The following is a 25104-nucleotide window of genomic DNA, read 5'->3' on the forward strand; positions in this document are numbered from 1 at the left end:
AATTTCACTAATTATTCTTCACCAGTAATTAAACCGTAAGTAGTTCTAAGTCTGTGGCCTTTCCTGGTCTCGCACAGTATATTCTGTTCTCCGTTGAATGGCCTCCGCTGCGATCAGACTCAGCCTTATCACAGCTGTTGTTATCGCCTCGGTTTGTTGCCAACCCAACAGGGCTTGCATTTTGTTGTGGTTCTAAAATGCAATAAATTATTTTGGACCTTATTTCCCATGAAAGTAACAGTGCGTGTTTTGCATCTGTTCGATACGGCTAAGGTGAAAGCTTAGGTCCACGATAGAATCCCTATCGTTTATTCAAGAGGTCAAGCTAGTGTCCGCAATCTCCCTTGGATGAACCTAGCTGTCATACAGCAGGTCTTTATGTACAAACCAATTTCATTCAAATTTCAAGGTTGTAGTTAGTTGTTTTTGCTGGTGCGTAGGCCGGAATATTCTGTTATCAGTAACCCTGTCTTTGTTTGGAAGCTTGCTCAGGGAGAATCATTCTGAGCGTACTTTGGGTTTAATTCTGTGTTTGCATACGTACGAACGAAGAAGGCTTTGTTAGGCTATGTTTCCACGCTCTCATTGCTACCTTAGCAACTTCCTCTCTCAGAGACCTTTCATTTTGAATTCGGTTGAGGCTCATATCAGCTTACCTCTCGTTGTTCCCCATTTTCGAACTAAAGAACTATTCTACTTTATCTGGTGACAATTTCTGTGGTCTTTCTTGTCTATTTGAAGACTACCACGGAAAATCTGTCTTGACAATATAGTTTGTTTGCTCCCCTTTGCCTTAATTAATTATCAGTGGCGTTTTTTAAACTCTGCTACCATGATGAGGGGTTTTTAAGTTCAGGCATCAAACTATTATTATGCCTCGAGTATTAGAGGTATTAGAGGACCTAGTTCAGAACAATGTCTGTTCCAAATAGAATGGTTTCAAATACTTAATACTACTAAACCAAACAGCCCTAATGATACAACTTAAGGTTCAAATCACAGGCCATGGCAGTAATAATTCATGTGACCAGATAGAGCCGAACCAGTTCCTCTCCCAATGGAAAATGAAGGAGAGTTAAAATGTAAACGGAGGTATCCGTGGATGCATTATACCCACCCATACTCTATGATACCAGGTGGCCCGTGATAACTGTGTCAGACAGTTAGTTGCCTAAACTGCAAAGAGTGAGGCTATGTGTAGATTAATGGGCATGGTACAAGTTTCGCATCGTTTTTCTTTGGCCTATTGCTGAAAAGATTAACGACACACTATAACTCGCTTATTTTGAACTCTCTTTGGTCAGTTCTTAACTCGGTCTGCAAGACAGTCTCCTGGGCAGGCCTCATCCACGTATCACATGTTAGTTTTCTGAATTCTGGTCGCTGACTCTTCCATACTTGAGGCAAAGAAAATGTGGAAAATATTTCAGTATGTTTGACATTAATCCCCATCCCATTCAAGTGAAGATTTGCTAGTGTATATTGCTTCACACTTCTCCAAGACTCACTTATCATCGCACTTGAATTGCTCGGTGTTATCAGAGGCTATTAACTATCTTCATGCTTGTGTTCTTTTTTTATCAATTTCAAGTTGAAATAGGACTTGATTCTCAAGCACCTCTAAGCTGTTTTGTATCTCACATTAAGTAGAGGTTGTGTGATTGTTACCATTTATTTCCATTACATTTCTTAAATTTTTATCAATAAAAATGATACTCTTTGTATGATAAGGAATTTATGTTCAGTTTTGCCATATTGGTCTGACGATGCTTATCAGTGTCCTGAGCATAAATTCAGCTTTAATTAATTTTCTCTAGTGGCAGTATCTATTATGAATGGGCTTTGTTCCTTAAATTTTTATGTGTGGTTATCTTTTTTATTTTAATTTTAAATTGAGACAACCATGAAGCAAGCATTCTTTGGGTTTTTTCATTGTTTATTGTCTCTGTCTTGTGGAAATGATCATTTATTCAAAGAGCACAAGGAAAAAAAACTCTAAAATGAGCTGAACACTCTTCCCCATTAGTCTTGCTTTGATAGGTACTCATAAGAGTTCATATTTTTGACTCTAATGAATTTGGGAATTCTGGCCCTCCCACTTATCCTGTTAGCTACTTCCAAGAGCACTTAGTAAACAATTTTAGCTTTTATTTTTTTTTTACCGTGCAAAACAATAAGGAAAAAATGTTAAAAGCAGTTGCAAAACTATAAAATTACCTAAGTAACCATGCACAGCCAAGTGCCACGTTTGTACAACTTGTTAGGTAGCTCTTAAAAATAATTGAAAGATAGTATTTATTTTTGCATGATTATTGCAGAGTAAAAACCCTGATACCTTTTAAGGGGAATCAGATGGGTGGCAGAAATAATGCATCCGGAACAATTTACCCAATCAAAAAGTAATACTACGATTAGGATAACCGCCTGCATTCATTCTGTAAAGAGAGGAGAAGTTAGAACTTATTTATTTTCACTTCTATCGAACATCAGTAAGGTCAGTAAACTCCAAACATTTTCACTGTGAAGGAGTGCAAACTTATCTCTATGAAACCATTAATGTATGTTGCAAGTTATTTTAAACTTTTTTTCGATGACGCTTTGAGGTCTGTGTGAGAAGACCAGTCAAAATTACCCTGATCTTAATTCTTAACGTTTCATCATCTAAAACAAAACACATTAAAATTCATCATGCCACTAAATCGAACTCTTTCATTTTTTTAATCTTTAAATTTTGAGCACTCACTTTACCGTGAAAAAATAATACCTATTCATAACGTACTTATGTATTATCTTCCTAATCTTCATATTTTCAAAAGCTTTAAAACGTCTAAAAAGTTCTAAGTAATTTTGCGTGTTCTAAGGTTCAGTGCCCTTTTTCAACGAATACTACATAAAAAACCAAGCCAGCATGCATTCAACGCTGCATCATTTGGACAGATCCAGACAGAATCAGCTTAAGTGCACTGTCACGCTCACGTCTGATTTCTTTTCGAGTTTGAATTTTTTTTAATTTTTTAAACAGGGAACCTAGTAATACAACGTTTCGAAATTTGTTTTAAATTTCCTCTACATACATTATGAAGAATTTACTAGGAAAATATTTAGTCAGAATTTTAATTATGTAGATTTCTGTCGAAAAAATTAAGCATCAGAGGGAATTGGGCGACGTCTAATGTAGTTGAGCCCATCCTGGTCATTGGCAATTCTCGTAAGGCGGCAACACAGTTTTACCTCATTTTAGATGTATGAAAAACAATCGATTCCAAACGAGGCACCCTGCCCCACCTGAATCGATATTTTTAATGGATTTAAATGGAGGAAAGACAGTGTCGCTAACTTGCAAAATCACCACCGATCCCGGTTAAATCCGTAGATTTTTTCGCAAGTGGAGGAAATTTTTTTATGAAGATGATTCATGGTTCTGAGAAGCAGGAGATTGGAAAAATTATCACAACTAGCTGCTTCAGCTCGCTACGCTCGCTTGCGCCGCTAGCCGGGGGCAAGCCCCCTGGACCCCCAGTTACTCGCTCCGCGAGTAACTGTTGGCTCGCTTCGCGAGCCAAATTTTGCTACTACTAGTGCTTAGAGGACTTCCTGGAGGCAAAATGATGAATTCAAAAACAAAGAATAGGAAACTAAAAATTACCTACTTTTAGAAAAAGAAACAACCTTGAAAAATAAATAACACTCCTGAAAAAGAAAATCAGAACACTTTTTGAAAATGTAACGGTGCGAAAGGGTGAAGATAAATCACCAATTCTCTTGGAAGAAGACATGAGCCGACCCCCGACATGAGTGAAACTGCCGTAGGACCCATGCTAGGGTAGAAGGGTGACACGTGTTGTGAGCAGGTAGGGATGGGTTTACGTGGAGAGGGAAACGGAAAATCAGAGGGTGGGAGGTCCCCCCCCCCCCCAACCATATGACTCGTCCAGCGTCAAAAACGCAAATATGTCGTTATCAAATCGAGGTAAATTTTGCAACTTCGGTCGCGCAAATCGAAAAACCAAGGGATGTTGGCACGTCTACAGCGTAAGAGCTTTCATTTAAAACAAATCCGAGGAAAATCGCTCCAGTAGTTTCCGAGATCGAATTAGCACAAACTGTCCAGCGTCAAAAATGCAAATATTTCGTTATCAAATCGAGGTAAATTTTGCAACGTCGGTCGCGCAAATCGAAAAACCAAGGGATGTTGGCACGTCTACAGCGTGAGAGCTTTCATTTAAAACAAATCCGAGGAAAATCGGTCCAGTAGTTTCCGAGATCGAATTAGCCCAAACTGTCCAGCGTCAAAAATGCAAATATGTCGTTATCAAATCAAGGTAAATTTTGCAACGTCGGTCGCGGAAGTCGAAAAACCAAAGGATGTTGGCACGTCTAAAGCGTAACAGCTTTCATTTAAAACAAATCCGAGGAAAATCGGTCCAGTAGTTTCCGAGATCGAATTAGCACAAACTGTCCAGCGTCAAAAATGCAAATATGTCGTTATCAAATCGAGGTAAATTTTGCAACGTCGGTCGCGCCAATCGAAAAACCAAGGGATGTTGGCACGTCTACAGCGTAAGAGCTTTCATTTAAAACAAATCCGAGGAAAATCGGTCCAGTAGTTTCCGAGATCGAATTAGCACAAACTGTTGGAGGCCAAAAAAGGCCTTAGGATATTAAATATATAGATGTCACTGCCTCTACAACATCAATTTTTTTCCGACGAAGGTCTAGTCCATGAACGTAGGTCTTTTAGCTTCGTTTGTAAAAAAAAATCGGCACGCACACGCCCTTGACAATTTGTCTGTGGACTATCGACTTGTCGACTCTTCGTGCCTAGGTATCCATTTACAGACAGACAGAAGAAAAAGAGTGCTGGATCCACACTCTTTTGCATTGGTTGCAAGGCCAAAACGTGCAATTATTTCAATTAGGTAGAAAGGAAAAACCCTCTCTTGACTTTCATTGAAAGTTTGACTTTTTTTGGTATGCTTACCCCCCAAAATAGTGGCACTATTTTTCAACCCTGTTACCTCCACTGCCGTGCTAAGGAAGAACGCAGTATGAACATTCAAGTTGCCCAATTTCCTTCGATAAAATGTTCATTTTTGAGGAAAGTTATGAATATTTTTCCTTGAAATTTTTAGGAACTTCAGGTGAAATTGCGAGCAAAATTATATGTAAAATTAGAAAGAAAGTATTTATAAATTTACTAGAAAATTCGTGTTTTATCAAAGGAAATTTGGCAATGCCTGGAGGTTCATACGACGTTTTTCCTTAGCACAGCAGTAAAGTTTGGGCCACATTTTTTAGTGTTCTTTCTCTTGAATCACCTAAGTATCTGGACTTGGAATTGTTGGCTTTTACATATTTTTCCCTCTTTCTTTTGGCAAGGGTATTTGCATAGGGATGACGGCGGCATTCCCGGCCCCTAGTGTTTCTATTCGAGCGCAGGGAGGTTCATTGTCCCGCAGTCCTGTTTCTCGACATCAGGAGAGGGAGGGAGGTTGTCTTAGGAAAATGTATCTAGTCGCCCGTCCTGGCCAACAGGCAGCACTCAGCTACCCAGGATAAAGAGAGGGAATTCGTAAATCCAAGTCGGTATCAGACCTCACTTACATGTGGCAAATGGGCAGGTATGTAAATTCGCTGAGTCGTAACTGGATTTCTGATGCGGCTCGTGGAATCGCCCGCCGCACAGTGGGACTGACCGTCGGGAGACGTCGGACATGACATTTTTGACTTAAGATGCAATTATAGATGTCGCATTAGGAGCATCAAGAGGTCCTTCTCGAATGGATTTTTTAGGACAGGAATCTTTTTTAAAGATGAACGTTTTATATTAATGGGAAAACTAGCTTTTAAAGTCTCCGTATCATTTCCTATTTGCTGGCTCCATTGTGCGCCGTCTCCCGCGAACCGCGGCGAAGCAACTGAATGCATTCAACCGGAAGATAGCGTGGTTTTTTTCTTCTCTTTTTACTTTATTTCATTTTCTCGAACCTATTGCCACCACTGATTCCATCGCTGATTCCTCTGCAACAGTTCGGATGGGCTGTGTGATTTATAATGCTACTCACCGAATTACTCAACGAGTTACTCGCAGGAACGGTCAGTGCGTGCAGTCTAAAGTGGATTCCCTAGTCGGGAATAAAAAACCACTAGATTTCGTGGAAAATCCCTAAGTCCCAATATCGGTTTGAATATCCTCAAAAAAACCCTAGATCTCGTTGTCATGTTTGAAAGACGTTTTTATCGTGGAATCATGATACATTATCTGTACAGTATCAAAATCTGATCGTCTTGTCCTCAATTTAGAATGCTTTATTTTCTCGGTGTTCAGCAGATATTAACAGGCACTGCCAATTTTTTTTCCTTCTCTCGAAACTGACCCCAGTGCTCGTCATTTGAAGAATGAAACACACGCACATTGATTGAGGTCTTGCTGTTTGAACAATATTTTGTCAACGGGAAAAAGTAATGGTACCCTCAAGCCCGTTTGCTCTTGGAGGCTTTCACTAATGTTAGTTGTATCAACCTATCACGCTACCTAATGCGCAAATGATGGGATAAGCAAGGGGTAGGTAACTAGGCTAGTTTCAACGATTGTTTTAATCGGTCATTAAATGCCTATTTTATCTGTTCTCTTGAACAGTTGTTATATGATGATTGTCGCGTTATTACTGGGCGTCTATGTCAACGGCCAGGACGCAAAATATGATATGGTATTCTTTGCGCCCATAAGGAAACACTGAGGCTGTCATACTTCATCTAGGATAAATCCTCCTTATACATCAACCATCTACCCTTGCTCGCTGGCTTGTTTGATCTATTATTTCGTTGTTGTTGATATTTGCGCAGCTTGCATAGTTTGTCATGCGTTTTTTCGATTCAGAGTCTTTTTACATGGTGACGAATTGCGCATCGCAGTAACTGATCACTAAGCTAACTTAGAAGCAACGTCATTCGATTTTTAAGTATCGTTGTTCGATGGTCCAGTGTAAATAAAAATGTTACTTCGTCGACGTATTCATGCGTGTTAGAACAAGTCTATGTGTTCTCCCCGACAAAATTATTCGTGTTTGATGGGTCACAAAATGATAAATGAACTAACACATAATGAATGTACGTCATTCACCAAATAAACAATTTATCAGTATTCCAATTTAGGCTATATTTTTGTTTTCCCGAAAGAAGGTTTTGTTGTCCATATTGTTATCTTGATACTCCCTGTAGGTATCGTCAATTTGTATGGTATTTAACATCTAAGTTTTTTTATATTTTAATGAAAAAATTACTTTCTTAATTTTTTTTTGCAAAATTAAGTAAAATTTATTCGCAATCACTTTGCCCCGATAATTTCAACAGGTACTGAGATCGTCCCAAAAATGAAATAGCCATTAAGTATCATATCATCGCTTGCTTTTTTCGGTATAGCGAGCAGCCTCCTATACTGCCGTGCTAAGGAAAAACGCCGTATGGACCTTCAGGAGTTGCCAAATTTCCTTCGATAAAATGCGAATTTATTGGGAGATTTGTGATTGTCATTCTTCCAATTTTGCGGACAATTTTTTTCGCAGTTTAATATAAAATGCCTGAAAGTTTTAGAGGGAAATATTCATAACTTTCTATTAAAATACATATTTTATCTGGGGAAATTTGGCAACTTTCGAAGGTTCATACGGCGTTCTTCCTTAGAACCTAGACCCAAAGCCGTCTTCACCGTGAGTCTGCCACTCGAGCGCCTGATCCGAAGAACCGCTCATCCGCCGCGGAATCCCAGCGGTGTTTAGGCGGTTTTGCAAGCAAATCGCTCGGTTGGGCCTCCGTTATCAGTTGTTTTCCTCTCGGCGCGAAGTACGGTATCTTAATTACCGAGGTGCTCCGGGCAACTTAAAACTCAAGTGCCCTTAAGCCCATTTAATTCGATGGAACCGCGGAGCATTCCTTGACGTTTCCGAGATAATCCGCCAACTGCGAGTCGCCATTCACGTGGGAATGAATTCATTTGGACGGAAAGTACCGAGTCGCTTTTTGGAAAAAAAAGTGTAAAATCTCCAATTGGTTATTATCTATCTAGCTGAAACAACCTTCCTATCTGTAAGTAAAAGAAGTTCCCTAAAAATTAGCTTTTCCTCAAAAGTGTGAGAAATTGAGGCACTTTTCAGTAAAAGAGTGTATGAGACTTCCAATATCTGCTAAGATTGTGCAAAGTAGTTCTCTAGTTGCAATAAACTTATTCGACATTTCTGCAATGCATTTTTCCCTGAATCTGCTCCGAGGTTTTCCTCACTAGTGTGAGACACTAAGTCGACTGTGATACAATTTCATCCGCCGCAAACGCTGTAAAAAATTGCACAATTTTAGCAGCATCGCAAGACTCATACCTCCTTTATCGAAAAATGCCTCAATTGAGAGGAATTCTCGGTTTTTAATCAGGAATTCGCTTCTCAAAATCAGGGAAAAATCAGTTCGAACGTTCAAGAATTCTGGATACATACTCTGCCAAGCTAAGGAAAAACGCCTTCAGGCGTTGCCACGTTTTCTTTGGTAAATCTTGAATTTTTGGGAAAACTTGTAAATTTTTTCAGATAATTTTGTTGGCAATATCACCTAAATGCCTTGAAAATTTCAAGAACAAATATTCTTCCTTTTCTTCCTAAAAAAACTATTTTCCCTCAAACTCTCTAATGTTCATACGGCTTTCCTCAGAACGGCAGTACTATGCTTTAAAACATACCAAAGTAGGACTCCTTTGCGTTAACGCGTTCAATTGTCCAAATGGATACTCTTCTCTTTTTTGTGTGCTCCACGGGTAGCTCTCAACCGAAACAGTCTGAAGCCCTTCTCCCTGCCCCGAGATGTTTTCTCCGACCTGCGTGCAGGACGGCGGCGAGGGTCCGTCTGCCTCGGTTTTGCGGCCAGTTTGGGTTCCAATTAATGATATACCGGCCGGCCGCGAACCCCCTTCCCCCCTCTCATGCCCCAGGCTCCCCCCATCGCCCAGGTCCTCCGTGAGCATCACGGTTAGCCTCCCTCCACCCCCTCGTCTTGACTCACAGCTAGCCGCTCGGGTTGAGATTTTCACGCGAGTGGATCGGTGTTTTTCTCGGCATCCACCACACGCCGCTCCAATTTTCTCGAGTCGCCCCACCCTCTCCTCTTTACTTTCTAGAGAATGGTTTTTGGTTTGGTTTCTAAGAGTTAAAAAAGGTGGAAATAACGGAATTTGTCCGGGCATCGGTGTAGGAAACCAGGAATTCCTTGTCTTCGGAGATCTGATTTGCTCTTAAATCGAAAGGAAAATGTAGTTATTTTTTCTGGAGAATCTAAAAGAAAGTGAAACGGAAGCCTTCATCCCAAATATTTCTGGAAGTTAAGGAGTGAGAAAAGTCAAGACCAGAAATACAATCACACTTTGCCAAATTTCTCATTGCAAGAGTTTTTAGAAAAAGTTGTGAATTTTTTTAGTTAGTTAATCTAGGTAAATTTTAGGGGGGGGGGAGGGAGGAAGGAAAGGAAGGAAAGGTGTCTGAAGTAGGCCAAAGTTTGCTGAGAGGGGCAAAATTTCGAATATTCTCCAAAAAAGCTCAAAAATTTATCAGAGTTCTTCAAAAACGATTCGTGAAAAGGTGAGCCTCTCAGCGTAGAAGGGGTGGAGGAACTTGAATTTTCCAGGGATCCCTAACTTATCCGAAACCTCGGAGGAAGGGTTTTGACGGCTCTTGGCGAAAATGGACATCTTATCGATAGGAATTCGTAAACACTCGAATACTCGCGCGGAAATCGTACGAGCCGCTGATGCACTCGGGCAATTTCGAACGGGGCTCGTAAAAAGTGTCGAAGCCGGGCGAAACGCGGTTTCCACCCCCGATGAGACCCGCGGAGTGTTTTAGAGGACGTTGGCGTAAAAATTACGAGCTGTTTTCCCGGTGGACGCCACACAGTGGATCGAGTCAATAGGAGAGGTCAGACAAAATTTGGAAACTCAAACGCTTATAACTCCGCTGATACAACATTTTCAGGTTCTAAAAGTGTTTCTAGTGGTTCCGTCGTAAAATTAACTTCCAGAAGCACCCCTTGAAACTTAAAATGTGACGGATTAAATATCAAAATTTGCAGATTTAGTTAAAAATTTCATGTCTGACCTCTCTGATTGACTCTATCCACTGTGCGCCGCGCTGAAAAGAGTGGAATAATATGAGGAGTATCGGGAGACCCGCTCCGTATTGACTCGCAGTTATCATGTGTTGCTACGTTAAATTCGCGTTTTATTATGTCGCGCAAGCGGCGAGCGAACACCCTGTTGCCGCGCGGTCCTTTTACATGTTTGGCTTCGAAAAGGCTATAGTCCTGTCGGGAAATAATCGGGGAAAGTCGGGGGAAAAATTGTTTCAACGCTGTGACAAGAGTCCACAACTTGCAAAACACAGCTTTGACTAAAGTTTTTGATGAGTGCCCCTGACTGTCTTCTTTAAAAATTATTTCTTGCGAAACCTTTGTCCTCGAATTTTTAAACTTTTGGATCGTTGAAAAATTGTAGAAACGAAAATTTCGGAAAAGTCTGATGCCAGCGCTGGCTCCACCTTTTTCCCCCCTCCTTGCGATGGTTTTCCTATTTTATGCTAGGAAAGTTTTTTTTTTTTAATTTTTCCCTTTATCACGGGGGTTTCCTATTTTTCGTTAGGAAAAATTTGGTCCACGGAAATTGCACATTTGTTGCACAAAAGTTGTGGGACACAAACTTACCTTATCTCCCAGCTGGATCGTAAAATGTTGGCATTTTCATACATTGATCATCCTGGGTTGTCTCCAAAGTCAGGTAAATTTTTTCTAAGCTACTCAGTCTGGTTCAACCGGGAAAAGTCAGTAAATTTTAACCCTCAGTTTTCCACATGTCGTGTTTTTGTGTTATTACTATTTTATTTTCCTACACTCAGTAAATAAAAAGCTTCATCAGCTATTTTCTGCTAAACTGAGTACGAGTGAGTCCGGAATTTTTTATGAGCTTTTGTTTGATTTTTTAGGCCTTTTTCAATGTAAAGAAAAAAAAGATGTGATACTTTTTGCCCGTTGAAGTCGTTAAACTCGCTGTCGCTGCTTCGTTGTGCGTTTTTTTTTTTTTTTTTTTTTTTTTTTTTTTTTTTTTTTTTTTTTTTTTTTTTTAGTTTTAGTTTTCTATTTTTTGCGTGCGCTGTTCAAAGAGAGACTCAATACATGGAGAGTTTCGTTCATTATTTTCCCCCCACTGTCATATCTAGAACTCTCAGCACTTCTATGAATCGTTCTCCCACCTTCATGAATTTTTCAGTGAAACAAGATGTACCTACCTAGAAGGATAAATAGTTGGGTGCGATGTATGATTCCTGGAGAAAGAAGAACACTTTTAGTCATCCGGTTTCAATTCTCAATTCCAACATCCGAGAATTTTTCTTGAAAACAATTCAACACGTGCATACATCGCGTGTCAGTGAGAACACAGAAGTGCTGAATGGCCCATCTGTGATTTAATTTTTCATTCAGTCTCCACGCTTCTCAAAATCTATTTTGTAGAATTCCCATATAAAGTGTCGACATTTTCCCGTTTTTAGAGTTTTCCTCTAAGCGTTTCTCATCCACCTATCCCAATTCTTCCTTCTTTCTCTGTAACAATTATTTTCCCGATCGCCAGGAACCCTGCAACGATCTTTCTCCTTATAGGGTTTTTGACGGTCTGGAGAACCGGGAAGTCAGAGAATTTCGGGAATAGTGGGGTGGCGGCTCGGTAACCATAGCTGATGTCATGCAAGAGAGAGAGAGAGCAACAATTTTGAAGTGTCTTTTACCATAATCCTTATCTCGAGGAGTAGAAATTTCGGCTCAAGTTTCGCAATGGTCGGATAATTAAAAAAATTGAAGTTTTGTTTGAAGGTCTTGGAAAGTCAGGGAATTTAAGTAAGTTGGATTCCAGGAAAGCGAAGAGTCAGGGAATTTGAAATTGAAGAAATGAATTATGGAAATTTTGCTTTAACACCAAATAATTAACAGGTGTCAGATTCGCCATCAGACCGGACGCGAAATTCTGTCGACGAATCGCAAACCGGCGAACCCATCACCACCCGAGAAAAAAAAAGGTTCCTCGTGGTGGTGGAACGCGGTCTAATTTGAGGTTAGACCGTGGGAAAAGGCACGCGCAAGAACCTGCCGCGCGCGATCCGTGACGTCATCCCGGGGATTGACCTACCGGGGGGAGGGGGGGGGGGGTGGCCGCGACGTGTCCGACGAGAGCTGACAGGCAGGGCTGCCGGCCGGGCGGACTAACCGGGCCCGGGCGCTCCAGGTGATGCGAGTGACGTAATCTGGCAGCGAGGGAGGCTGAAGCCCCGGGTGACGGCGGGGGAGGAGGGGGAGGCAAGGCCATTGCCCCGGATATTTATGATCATTTTCGAATACAATCCTTCCGCGGTAAAACTCGACACTCTCCTTCCCCCTCTCCGCCGTCGCTCGCCGCGCCACCAGCTGAGAGCTCTCGTCCTCCGAGGACCGGTTGGCGGTTGCACCCGTCTTGGATTCGCGAGCGCGACTCTTGTGACGTCAGCGGCCGCGGTGGGGGGAGCTGCAGGGTGTCTGCCCGGCCGGAAATTCCGGTGTGAGGTGGGTATTTTTTCACGGTGGGTTCGAAACCCGGGGGAAATTGGGTAAGTTAGGAAATTGGCGGCGACCGGAAAAAATCAGGGCATTTGTGGTGAAAGTCGAGCAATTTCTGACGAATCTACTAATCTCTCATTTTCAACTATTAATCCTTTCTGGTCATTTTTCGTCATCCTCTAACCAGCTACCTAATGCCTTTTTCCACAATTTGATCACTAAATAAGGAAATATTGTCCAAAATTTAGCGAAAATCAGCTTATTTGGGAAAAAGAAAATGTTGGAAGTGTTGTTCGGAGGTCCGGCAAAGTCAGGAAATTAGAAAATTTTGGAGTCAGAGATTAGAAATTTTGGAGTCAGGGAAAATTATGAGAAGTCAGGGAATTTGAAGAGGAAGATATTATGGCAACCCCAGAAATAGATACGGTATGTATTATGAACCGCGCTTTGCTAATATCTCAACGGTGTGAAAATTCTCATCGGAAGTCAACACTCTGATTCACGATCATATTGTTTATCTAATCGGTTCAGAAAACCTAACTTCATTCGCAAAAATAAAATGCTCACCTCAATATTCGTAAGTCATCATTTGGCGTGTTTTTTGCTCAACGATTTTCTCGTCAATCATCATTAGGCAAAAAGTAGCGTTGACTTCCAGAACTTAATTTCAGCCTCAATCGATCACATCTCTTGGATTGTTAGCGCGGGGAGTCTAAAACATTTTGTCTCATTCAAGGAATTTTCTGAAAACTGTCTCGAGGAATGCTTCCCGAGAACATGCCGGGAAGTCTACAACATCGGTAAATGGGATACGTGGTTTCCATCCTAGTTGTTTCGTCGTTTTTCCCTGATTTTCCAACATGGCAAAAAATGAACGACGGCATCCAGCATGGCGAATATCACGTCCGAGCGTAACCTCTCGGCGCGAAGCGTCGTCTCGTTCATTATGCAACGTCACTCGCTGTTATCGAGTTATTGTTTTTACGATCCTAACGAGATAATTTTTCGCGATGCAGTCTGTGCAAGTCAGAGCCGTAAAGTCACTCGTAAAACGCTGGCAATTTAGTGCAATTACGGTGTCGGCGCTGGGTGTCAGCTTGTGAGCAAAGTGCTCGTGGCCTCTGACTCTCCTTTCTTCCCTCTCGTCGCGTCGCATCGCCGCCCTTCCCCCCCCCCCCCCCCCCCGGTCACGGTTCCGTCCCCCCCCCCTCACGTCCTACTAAGGAACCGATTGAACCTCCAGACGTTGTCAAATTTAATATAATAAAATCAGGGTGTCTACAAGTCCGGAATGTCCGGAAATAGTACCGATTTTTTAAGGGCGGTCCGGAAGTACTGAAAAAATGCGGAAATTCCGCAAAAAGGTCCGGATTTGTTTTTAAATTTTGTGTCATTTTTGTCGCAATTTCAAATTTTTGGAATTTTTCTATTTTCGTCAAATGGAGGTACTGAAAAAGTACGGAATTTTTCTGTTGGAGGAAGTACTGTATTTATTACTGAATTACTGAGTATTTAATTATTTCTTGAATTCTGTAAAAACATTGTCCGGAGATACATAAGTTTTCCTGCTCTAATACATTGTTTCCGAAAAAATTAGAATGGCGTTTTCGGCGTTTTATATTGCACGGCAGTATGCCAAGGTCGGCGTTTTTAAGGGTCTGTGTCGGAGTTATTCGTTGAAAGAGCATCCAGAAAATGATTCCATGCGGAGAGGGCGCTCCTGCTAAGTTCCGCCACCGTGCAAAACAGGGACGCTCCCCCAGGCTCACGCAAGGGAATGGCACTTAAAAAGTCCCGAAGTTTGAGGGTTTCTCGTCTCTCACGTAGCTATTTTTCACGGCGGATCCGCGGGGACTTTTTACGGTAGCCGGCGGGCAATTAAACAAATTGCCGCTCGTCGGCTGAAAAACCGGAGAGCCTAATTGGTATGCGCCGAGGTTCCCGTTAGTGTCGGGAAGAAAAACCGAGGAGAGAGCACGTTGCCCGATCGCGAAAATTCCCGAATTTGTCCGTCGTTTTTAAGAAAAACCACGCGTGAGCATATTAGCGTTGCCAAGTATCCGAAGAATAAATCTACTTTTTCAAGGAAACGTTTGGATATTTTTCCAAAAAATCGTTTAGAACGCTAGCTTTGGTCGTACATGTATTACGTTAGTAGGGTGTCTAGCATCAGAATTTTCCCGATTCTATCAGGATTTTAGGCCAATCAGGATTTACTCCCGATTTCATCAGGATCGGAGGAAAAATCGTACTCGTAACACGTGAGCAGAACGTCTAGCATCAGATTTTTCCCGATTCTATCAACATTTCAGTTCAATTAGGATTTAATCCCGATATCATCAGGATCTGAGGAAAAATCCGCCATAATATCAGGATTTGAGAAAAGCACTTGTTTTTAATGCTTAGAAGTTATTTCTAGAGTTCTGCTTTTGCATACGCTTATGCGGAAATTTTAATTTTACTCCCAAAAAATCAGGATCTTATCAGGATTTTGAAAAATGATGAAATCAGGATTTAGCAGCCAAAGTCGGAGTTTCCTGGACAATCGCCTTTCCATTGGTATACATTTGATAATTTGCAGTTTGTTTTTTTACTTGTTTTACGTGTTTTACAATTTTATTCGCAAAAATGGCCCGAAATACTTTTGATAATTTGCATTTTTTTCACTTGTTTTACGTGATTTACTATATTTTTTCGCGCAAACGGCCCGAAATCCGGCAAGATCGACTCGCGGACCGTTAGAGTGAAGAATTCGAAAAATCACGACCTACGCCACGGCTCATCTGGAAACCTTTACGCCCAAGATCTCCACCGTGTCCGCGGAGGGAGGGGGAGGGGAGGGGGAGGATCTGGAAAAACGCCAAAAATGCGCTCGGGCTTTCCCTCCGCCTTTAAATTTATTCGTGTTGCTGGTGTCTGGAGCACCGATAGGCGCGATACTCGTGGATCGCACTTCGATAGGTCGAATTTCGTCGGGATGTTCGGGTGATCCATCGAAAGATCGTCGCGATTTTTCGATTTCCGACCTTCGCGGTAGGAATAAAAATAAAGCAGCCCCTTTTGACTTCGCGTAGGCTCTCGTGCCTTTTGACCGGCGTTGTCGGTCGTTGAGGTTACTCCGGCTGAGTTTAAAAATGGACTGCATTTTGCAGCTAGGAACTACGATTTCTGGTCCAGTTTAGAAGCAACGTATGTTCTGTTAGTTTCCAAAGGAAACTATCGAGGGCTAACGAACAATACCGCCTAACTAACGGTTTTGGCAAAAAATTGTTGGCGACTTTCTGCATTCTACGGTATAAAACACGCAAGCGATGATTTTAGTTTTTTTCCAATTCTGTAGGGGAACGTTTCATGACGCTGTAATGTATGAAAAAATTGCAAATCTAACCTTAAAATGACGAAACCTCGCGAAGTTTTCGCTTCGTTCTGCAAAATTGACCAGTTCGCGGATAGGGAGTTTTGTTTCGTTAGCCTTCTATTAGATATTTGTTTTAACGGATGAGCCGGAAATTGTCAGTTCCTAAGTTACAAAACGCGGCCCAAATAAGGACTGGATCGAATACATGGGTGCGGCACGGTTATGAAACGTCCATTTTTGAAGGGGGATCAATAGCTGATGGTGTCGTTTCTGAAATGAGACAAACCGTGTTTTTGAATCGGTTCGATTTATGACGCAGCTGGACCGAAAATTGCTGAGAGAAACCGAGTACAAAGATGCGTTTGAAAGAAAAGTGTGTATAGACGGTGAAATCAACGACAGAAAGAGTCGTTTCTTCTTGTCGTTGATAATTGAGGTTTGAAAGTTCAAGGGTGTGTGTATATAGAACGATACACGCAAAAACTCTCACACTTCAGGAGTTTTTCGTTAGTAAAAACTTCTGAGCCTCCAAATTTTTTTGTCATTATTTACTTCCTTCTCGCATGTGTTTTTTTTTTCTAAACAGCGCATCCGCCGCATAACCTGTTGTGCGATAGGGTATTTTTTAAGAATGGATTATTGTCAATTAAATTTTGAACTGAACCTAATCTTAAAATTGGGCTCAGTGGCAACCGTAATTCTCCATTAAAACTCCAATTTTTGACTGGAAATCTTGCAATGAATATTACATTTTCTCAGCTGAGAAACGAGGTTCCGTTCTCGAGGGTATGAGGAAGCGTTTAAGATCGAAGATTAATCTAATCATAGGTACATTTTTTTATTTATTTATTTTAACCGTAGGCCGAATTTTTTCATTGCATCGAACGATTTAAGTTCCTTCCTCAAGGCAAACGTTTTGCTTGACTCCATGCAACGAGCTTAAAATAAGCAATTTCAGCGCGTTATGCGGATTGTCAAAAACTTTTTTCCGCGCCAGCGACTCGTCGGGCGAGGGTCGACATAACATTTTTAACATGCATTTAAACGCCCGGGAATAACTGCCGACAAGTTTGCTCAAGTGGAAGCTTTCACTCATCAAACATAAATACGAGCTTAACTTCGCGGAATCTTTATTTCACTCCCCGACAAGCCGAAGTGTCTGAGAGGAAATTCGCTCCGTCCGCATAAAACAGCGACGTTAACCGCCGCTGTTGCCGTTCCGCCTCGAAAAATGTTGAATTTCTCGTCCATCGCCTTCGAGGGTATCCAAGATTCCGCTCGACGTGACATACGAGAGAGAGGTGAGCTATACGCAACGCAGCGAATTCGTAAGCTCTCAACGTCCTAGGCGTATGCACAACTCCTGAACATCCCATGCAATATGTATGCAGCGCGCCGGGCCTAGTGCTTCCAGAGTTGCCAATCGGGCACGAAAAAACACGCCCTGATTTTTTTTTTTACGGCGTGGACGGGCGAGGGCTCACTGATAAAACTGAGCTTCAACTCTAAATTCCCTCCGAATTTTTCTTGTGCAGTTTTGTTATTAGGAGTTAGTTTTAGAAATAAAACCATCTAGTGCGATACACAGAAAGAAAAAAAGAAAAAAACCTTATGAGCCTTGTCTGATTGCAGGCCCAACCGAAGTTTCAAGCGAAAGTTACAAACTATTTTTGCCGAACAAATATTTTGGGAGTACTAATAACATCGCATTACTACAAGGACCAAAATAGTTATTACCGAAAAATTAATTATGCAACTTATTGTTTCACCTCACGCACACTATTTTTTTTTTTTTTTTTTTTTTTAAAGGAAAATAACAACCAAACTGTGTTCAATATGTTTATTTTGAATTTTTCCTTCTAATGATGCAAAAAGTTTGTCGCTAGAAATAAGTCCGCCATTCGTATGTCTATTTAAGTCGTATGTTTTGTTTCATTTTTGAAAATATCATCAAAGGTGGATTTTAAGAGGCTCAGTCTAGAATGAGAGTTCAGAATGCAATATTAAGCTAACTGATCCAATTTCAGACCTTTAGTGTGAAATGTATAAAATGATCTGTAGGATTCAGCATCGTCTGAAAGTTCAAAAACTTCAGCAATCCTCAGCATTATCATCCGAAATTGCCCCGCGTAAACTTGTGATGCTTTCAGTGTTGTACTTTGCGTACATTTGAATAACTCTCAACTCGTTTGGAGATGATTGAAGAGAGCAACGAATCAAAGACGTCATTAAAGTCTGACCGATTTATCAAGCAGTTAGTACTAAGCCGTCCCACTTGAGCGCCGATCGAAAGAAATAGAAGTACAAGCTTCAGCCAGAAGTGTTTCTCGTGTTTTCGGCGCTAAGTACTCCGCAACCTTCACAGACTTGTCGCGTTGCTTAATTCATGTGCAGTGTTGCCGATCGTGTTTTTGTTTTCGCGGACACGCACTATTTTCGGCGATGTATTTCAGCAGTTTCCGAAAATTTTCGCCCCCTGAGTCATGCGCACACTGGGATTGAGCTCGATTTAGTTACAGTTTTGCGTGAATGTTTTTTGCTCTTTCTATTATGATGGTTTTCAGAATTTTTAAGGCATTGAAAACGTGATAAATCATCGGAAATAGAATGAGGAAATGAAGGAAAAAACGACGCGTTGAAAAGTAGCCCGAAAAAAAGGAATTGCGCACAGGAAAATGAAACAGGAACTCTTTTCATCTGAGTTAGCGCTATGGAATGATGCGCAGACACTCACATTTTTCAATTTCGTCAGTGTGCTCGCCGGACTTCGTATTTTGACGCGAAATCATGCTGTTTTTAATGAGAACAGTTTTTCTTCCTTTATATCTCATCGCGGACGGGGACAAGTGTATTAACAAAAAGAGGTCTGTGCAAAAACGGCAAAATCCGCCCACCCTCAGATTTCAACCAAACTTCGGATTTTGATAGGCCTATATGCCAATAGTAATCCCTGAAAATTTCAGCCCCCAAAAATAATTACAAGAGGGGGGGCGGGGGGTCAAAGTTGGAAAATCGTGCAAAATTCAAACTGCTATATTTCGGCAACGGTTACAGCTTTTTGAATGCGGTTTGGACCAAAAAACGCAGAATTGTATGTAGTTTCTATTTCATGTATCGTTTGTTACAAAATTTCAACGCAACGTTGCCATTTTTGCAATTTTTTCAATTCTTATTAAATTTTGACCCCTTAAATTTGGCAACATTGTAAATAGCAAAAAACGTCATCTCGCGATTTTGACCAAAATAAGATATGTTGTTCTCAATGCAATTCCCTACAAAACAGCACAAGTCGCATACTGGGGAAACGATTGGTTCGCAAGTTACAGCTTCTCAAAGTTGCGCACCTCGAGGTTGTTGCGCGCTGCGCATGGTATTAGCGCGCCTTGCCTCGAACTACAGCGACTTATTCACGGTTTAAAAACGCTTAGACGCTTTCATATGTTCTATTCTACTGTATTTTTCATTAGAAAACGAGAAAAGGTCCACGGGTACCAAAAGAAGGGGGGAGGGAGCCGTAAATGATAGCCTTTTTTTACGCTTTTCGCAATATTTTTAACTCAAACGAGCGGAATTAGGGCTCCTTGCACCCCCCCCCCCCTTTTTAACTCACGCGTTCTCTTTTCTCAGTTTTCTAAGGCAAAAATGATGTATAATTAAATGCAACATCTGAAAATAGAAAGGTGTACCCGCTTGGCGACCGAACCCTGCACAAACAGTAGAATTTGCATGAATGGACACACTTGAAATTCTTATTTTCTTCAGGAGCTATTTCTGAAGTATTTTTAAAATTTTTAAACTATATCGATTCATCGATTTTCGACAATATCGCAGTATTGTATTTTTCTGTGAACACTGAACGATTTGGTAGGATTGGCTACCTTACACTGCATAGGGCGCGCGATCATTGATGGACCGCGGAGTTAGGAGATTGCGAATCCTTATCTGATCTATGGGTATTATTTTAATCAATCGTGAAGATAGATTAGCACAACACCGATGATAACATGCACATTGCAAATTGTAATAACACCTGTTTAAACTGATCAATTAGTTGACCTCTATCTTTCGATCGAGCCGGGTTATTTTCTTAAATCCTGTCATTTTTCTTTTACGATGAGTGGTAATGTACAAACATGCGTTGAGTGTAAAGTCTCGTTAGAGAAAAAAAGTCGTAAAGACAAAGTTTGCCGAAGTGGACAGTGGTTTTGTTTAAAATGTAGTGCGGAATTTCTCAGGAAATCGTCGGAAGTCGCGGAAAAACCCCCTGAAAAAGTGACAATTGGCTTTAAGTCTCCCTCCGTTAAAACTCACCGTAAATGTATTTTTGATTGCTCAGATTCATTAGATTCAGGTAATTTAATTTTTTTGAACAAACAGCTGAGAAGTGCAATTTTTTTTGAGTATAAGTTCATTATACGAGAGGGCAGTCGGTGTTGTGCTCATCATTTCACAAACGGTGTTTTGGATCCTTTATTTCTATCCGGTTTCATTGATAAATGCTCTGAGTCTTCTTCTTTTAGTGCAGGTGAAATTGAGGAGTTATTGTCAATAACGTGCAAATACCACAATTCATCCTCCGGAAAGTCAAGTGATAGTGCGACAGGGTTTTTTTTAAAACTTTCCGACCATGACATTCAGGTATGGACCGGCCTAAATAAATTGCAGTTCGAGACTCTACTCGAGTATATACCTGAAAAAGATGACTGTGTTTTGGGTGCTTATTTGATGTACTTGTACGCTGGAATTACTCAAGAGCAAATAGCAACAATTTTAAACATATCACGAAGCACAGTTAGCCGTAAAATTACTGAATGCAGGCAACATTTAAACGATAGTTTTGTACCGGTGTACTTAGGGAATTTTTTGCGCGAACAAATTCGAGCCGAACAATCTAATATATCTCGTGTTTTAAATTGTGTGAAGGAAGGAGATGACACTTTAATCACTATTTGGGACGGTACTTATTTGTTTTTACATAAAAGTTTAAACTTTAGGTTTCAGCGTCAGACTTTCGGGGGCCAAAAAAAGAGAAATTATGTAAAACCCATGATAGTGACAACAACAAATGGGTTGATTCTTGAAGTACTAGGTCCTGATGAATTGTATGCAGGAAATGTCTCCGATGCAGATATTTTGAAAAACATTATAAAGACTGACTTTTTTAAGAAACTCTTCAAGCCAGGTGATATCTTTATTTTAGATCGTGGTTTTGAGCGAGTAAAAGATGACCTTGAAGCACTAGGATTCAAAGTAACGATCCCTTGCCTAAAAAGGGATAATTCTCAGCTCACTACTTTAGAAGCTAACCAGAGTCGAGTTTGTACAAAGCAGCGGTGGGTTGTAGAGGTTGTAAATAGTAGTTTAAAGCGGTTTAAGTACTTGCGTTCGGTGATTCCCTCTCAATCATATCCATATCTATACACGGATGTTCGAATCGCAGCAGCTATCCACAATAATTTTTTCCAAAGGCTTTACAGCGACGAAGATGATTCTTCTGTGGCTACTTGCATGTTAGCGAATTTGGAAAAAGAAAATATTCTCCAAAAGGTCGTCGAATGTGAATCATTGGTGAGGAAGTACAAGAACTTCGAGAAATTATCAGAGGCCCATCTTCAAGATTTTCCGATCTGGGAAAGCAGTGACTTTAAACCATTCTGTGGAACTTATCAGCTTTCATTAGCACGCTCTTACATCGGGGATCATTTATACTCGGGAAAATATGAATTTCAAGTGTGCAAAGACTCTTACATGCCTAGTTTTTCTAATTACGGATTTACAGTGAAAAAATCACAATTTTTGAAGTGTAAACTGCTGTCTCGCCATAAATCGAATAAAGTTTATTCTATATTTATTTTAATTGATTTAAAAAAACGTTCGTCAGAATCGATTATCGGTAACTACTGTACGTGCAAAAACGGTGCTCGCACTATTGGTACATGCGCTCATATCATCGCTATCATTTGGTATCTTGGATACGGCAGATATCAACAGAATTTTAAAGGCCCATCGGATTTTCTGAATAGATGTTTCCCTCTAGGAAAACCATCATCTGTAGAAACTGATGAGGAAGAAGATGACGAGTAAGATGTTTAGGTAAGCCAAACTATAAACATAGTTATGTTATTTCGTTTCGTCATGGAACAATTACCATCAATTTTTGGTTGTGTATTTGTTATTTTTGGTGCTGGGTTCGGTCGCCAAGCGGGTACACCTTTCTATTTTCAGATGTTGCATTTAATTATACATCATTTTTGCCTTAGAAAACTGAGAAAAGAGAACGCGTGAGTTAAAAAGGGGGGGGGGGGTGCAAGGAGCCCTAATTCCGCTCGTTTGAGTTAAAAATATTGCGAAAAGCGTAAAAAAAGGCTATCATTTACGGCTCCCCCCCCCCTTCTTTTGGTACCCGTGGACCTTTTCTCGTTTTCTAATGAAAAATACAGTAGAATAGAACATATGAAAGCGTCTAAGCGTTTTTAAACCGTGAATAAGTCGCTGTAGTTCGAGGCAAGGCGCGCTAATACCATGCGCAGCGCGCAACAACCTCGAGGTGCGCAACTTTGAGAAGCTGTAACTTGCGAACCAATCGTTTCCCCAGTATGCGACTTGTGCTGTTTTGTAGGGAATTGCATTGAGAACAACATATCTTATTTTGGTCAAAATCGCGAGATGACGTTTTTTGCTATTTACAATGTTGCCAAATTTAAGGGGTCAAAATTTGATAAGAATTGAAAAAATTGCAAAAATGGCAACGTTGCGTTGAAATTTTGTAACAAACGATACATGAAATAGAAACTACATACAATTCTGCGTTTTTTGGTCCAAACCGCATTCAAAAAGCTGTAACCGTTGCCGAGATATAGCAGTTTGAATTTTGCACGATTTTCCAACTTTGACCCCCCGCCCCCCCTCTTGTAATTATTTTTGGGGGCTGAAATTTTCAGGGATTACTATTGGCATATAGGCCTATCAAAATCCGAAGTTTGGTTGAAATCTGAGGGTGGGCGGATTTTGCCGTTTTTGCACAGACCTCTTTGGTACTATTTGGTTGGCTCGCAAATTAATTACTGGTGTTAAACTTTTCATTATATCATGACTTTTACCTAGTTAGCCTTTCATTTGCAATTTTAACATCTGAATCTGTCTGGATTGAACTGATAACGGAGGATCAGATAACGAAGTAAAATATTTTCATAAGGTTCGTAAAAACTGAAACAATACACTCCGTATATTTTAATTGCTTCTGCAAATCTCAACCTCGGAAACGAAAGGAAAAAAAGAAGAAAAATCTGTTCATCTAAGTTTTTGCGTCCGTTATCTTATCACTCAGTGATTTAGTGCGTACGACATGATAGGATGAAACACTTCAATGAAGACCTTGCTAGACGAGAGGCGTAGTGCGTAGTATAGAGTGACGAGTTGCTCAAGCAATTGATGGTTGAAGTTTTCATACTTTTTCAACTTGAGATAAGCGCCCAAAAGGCAGTTGATTGCAAGTTTGGTTCTCTTGGTTGCGATCCATGTGACGGAACCTGCACTTAAAGCTTGATCATCTCTAAGAAAGGAACCTTCCATAAACAAACGTCTCTCTGCAGGCAGCTTCCTCGATACATCGTCTTTTCGACGAAAAAACAGAACTACGCTTCAGTGTTGCAAAATTTCCTCTTGTACATTGTATTTCTTCCAGAAAACAGTTGACAATTTTTAGCCGAAACTTTCTCTCTTTTTCGTTCCTTATTATTCGTAAAAGCAGAAACATTTTGGACAGAAACTGCCCCGTCATATTCACGTGTCGGCCTCCTGTGGTGTAGTGGTTGTAGCGCTGGCTCTACAATCAGGAGGTCCCGGGTTCGATTCCCGGCTAGGCGACCCGAGTTTGATGGTCTCAAACAACGGTTGCCATGGGCTGGTACATGGTAGGGACGGAGGGGGAGGGGCTCTAACTGGAAGCGCAAGGATTACCACTTGTGTGGTATTTGAAGTAGTAAAAAAAAAAAAAGAAAAATTGAATTTTTCGAGTCAGTTTTGCAACCCTAGAACGGAGTTACTTTCCTTCGTTTGGGAAACAACGAAAGGTATCGTTTCTTAGACTTTATCTAAGCATTTATTTTTTCAGATAACTCCGAACGCGGCAATTTTTTTCCATCGTAAGCGTCGCTGGCGCAAAACAATATTTAAACTCCCGTTTACGCTGCGATCTGTCTTCTAGGTTTCGCCCAAACCCAATTTTCATTTCTCGAGCATCGCACTCCTTAATTGCGGGTTTATTTCATTACGAACAAATTACCTCCCGGAAAACCGCGGCTCAAGGAATCCCGACGACTAAACAGGGTGGGGGAGGGGGGGGTAACGGGATTACCGTGCCGGGAGAGCTGGGAGGAGGAGGGGCCGGGGAGTCATTTAAGGGCGAGGGGGGAAGGGGGCGAGCGGCGCAGAGTAAATAACCCCGTTTGAACTTGGCAAGGTTGGTTTTACGAGCTGCAAGTATGATACTCGATATTAATTACGACACGGCTTTAATTAGCGTTTTATTGAAGCGCGTAAATCACACCCCGCGGATCCCCCGCGCTTTACGGTTTCGAGTGTGTGCGTTCTGCTCTGTTCGATCGGGCTGGTCGTTTTTAGGGGGGTGCGTTTCGCTGGTCGATAGGCCGCCGAACCGCGGATAAATGACCGTCAGTGGCGTGGCGTGGCGTGCTTTGCGATGTATCGATTGATCTGCCATTTGAACCTATGGAGAAGGATCGATAAATTGGGTGTTCGCGATGGACACATTAATAATCGATTCTTTACCACGGCTTCAAATGGAGAAATATCGATAATCGATCGTTCACGCCTCGCAACTGATGACCGTGATGATGATGATCTCAAATGCTACTCTAACTGCCTGTTACCGCTATCAAAATGAAGAGCTCTTCATAAAATACCGAACCTCCCCCCCCCTCCCTCCCTCCCTCCCGATTGCACCACTGATCAATTACAGTTTGCACATTTCGATGAATCGCTCCGTTTTTAGCTCCCGTTTTGACCATGGAAAATGGAAACAGAGCCTATGATACGTTTTAACTCCTTTCCGCAGTTAAATGTGGGCTCAAGTGCAGTGTCGATTAACCCCTAGACGGTGTTGATCGGTGGGA

The 25104-nt window shown here is 41.2% G+C and overlaps 1 protein-coding gene across 1 annotated transcript in view; it reads left to right on the top strand.

Annotated features, from left to right (window-relative positions):
• The window catches only part of LOC109031843 (uncharacterized), a 381329-nt gene that overhangs the window by 675 nt on the left and 355550 nt on the right, over window positions 1–25104 (top strand). The window lies entirely within an intron of this gene.

Source organism: Bemisia tabaci, chromosome 5, assembly GCF_918797505.1.
Source record: "Bemisia tabaci chromosome 5, PGI_BMITA_v3".
NCBI lineage: Eukaryota > Metazoa > Arthropoda > Insecta > Hemiptera > Aleyrodidae > Bemisia > Bemisia tabaci.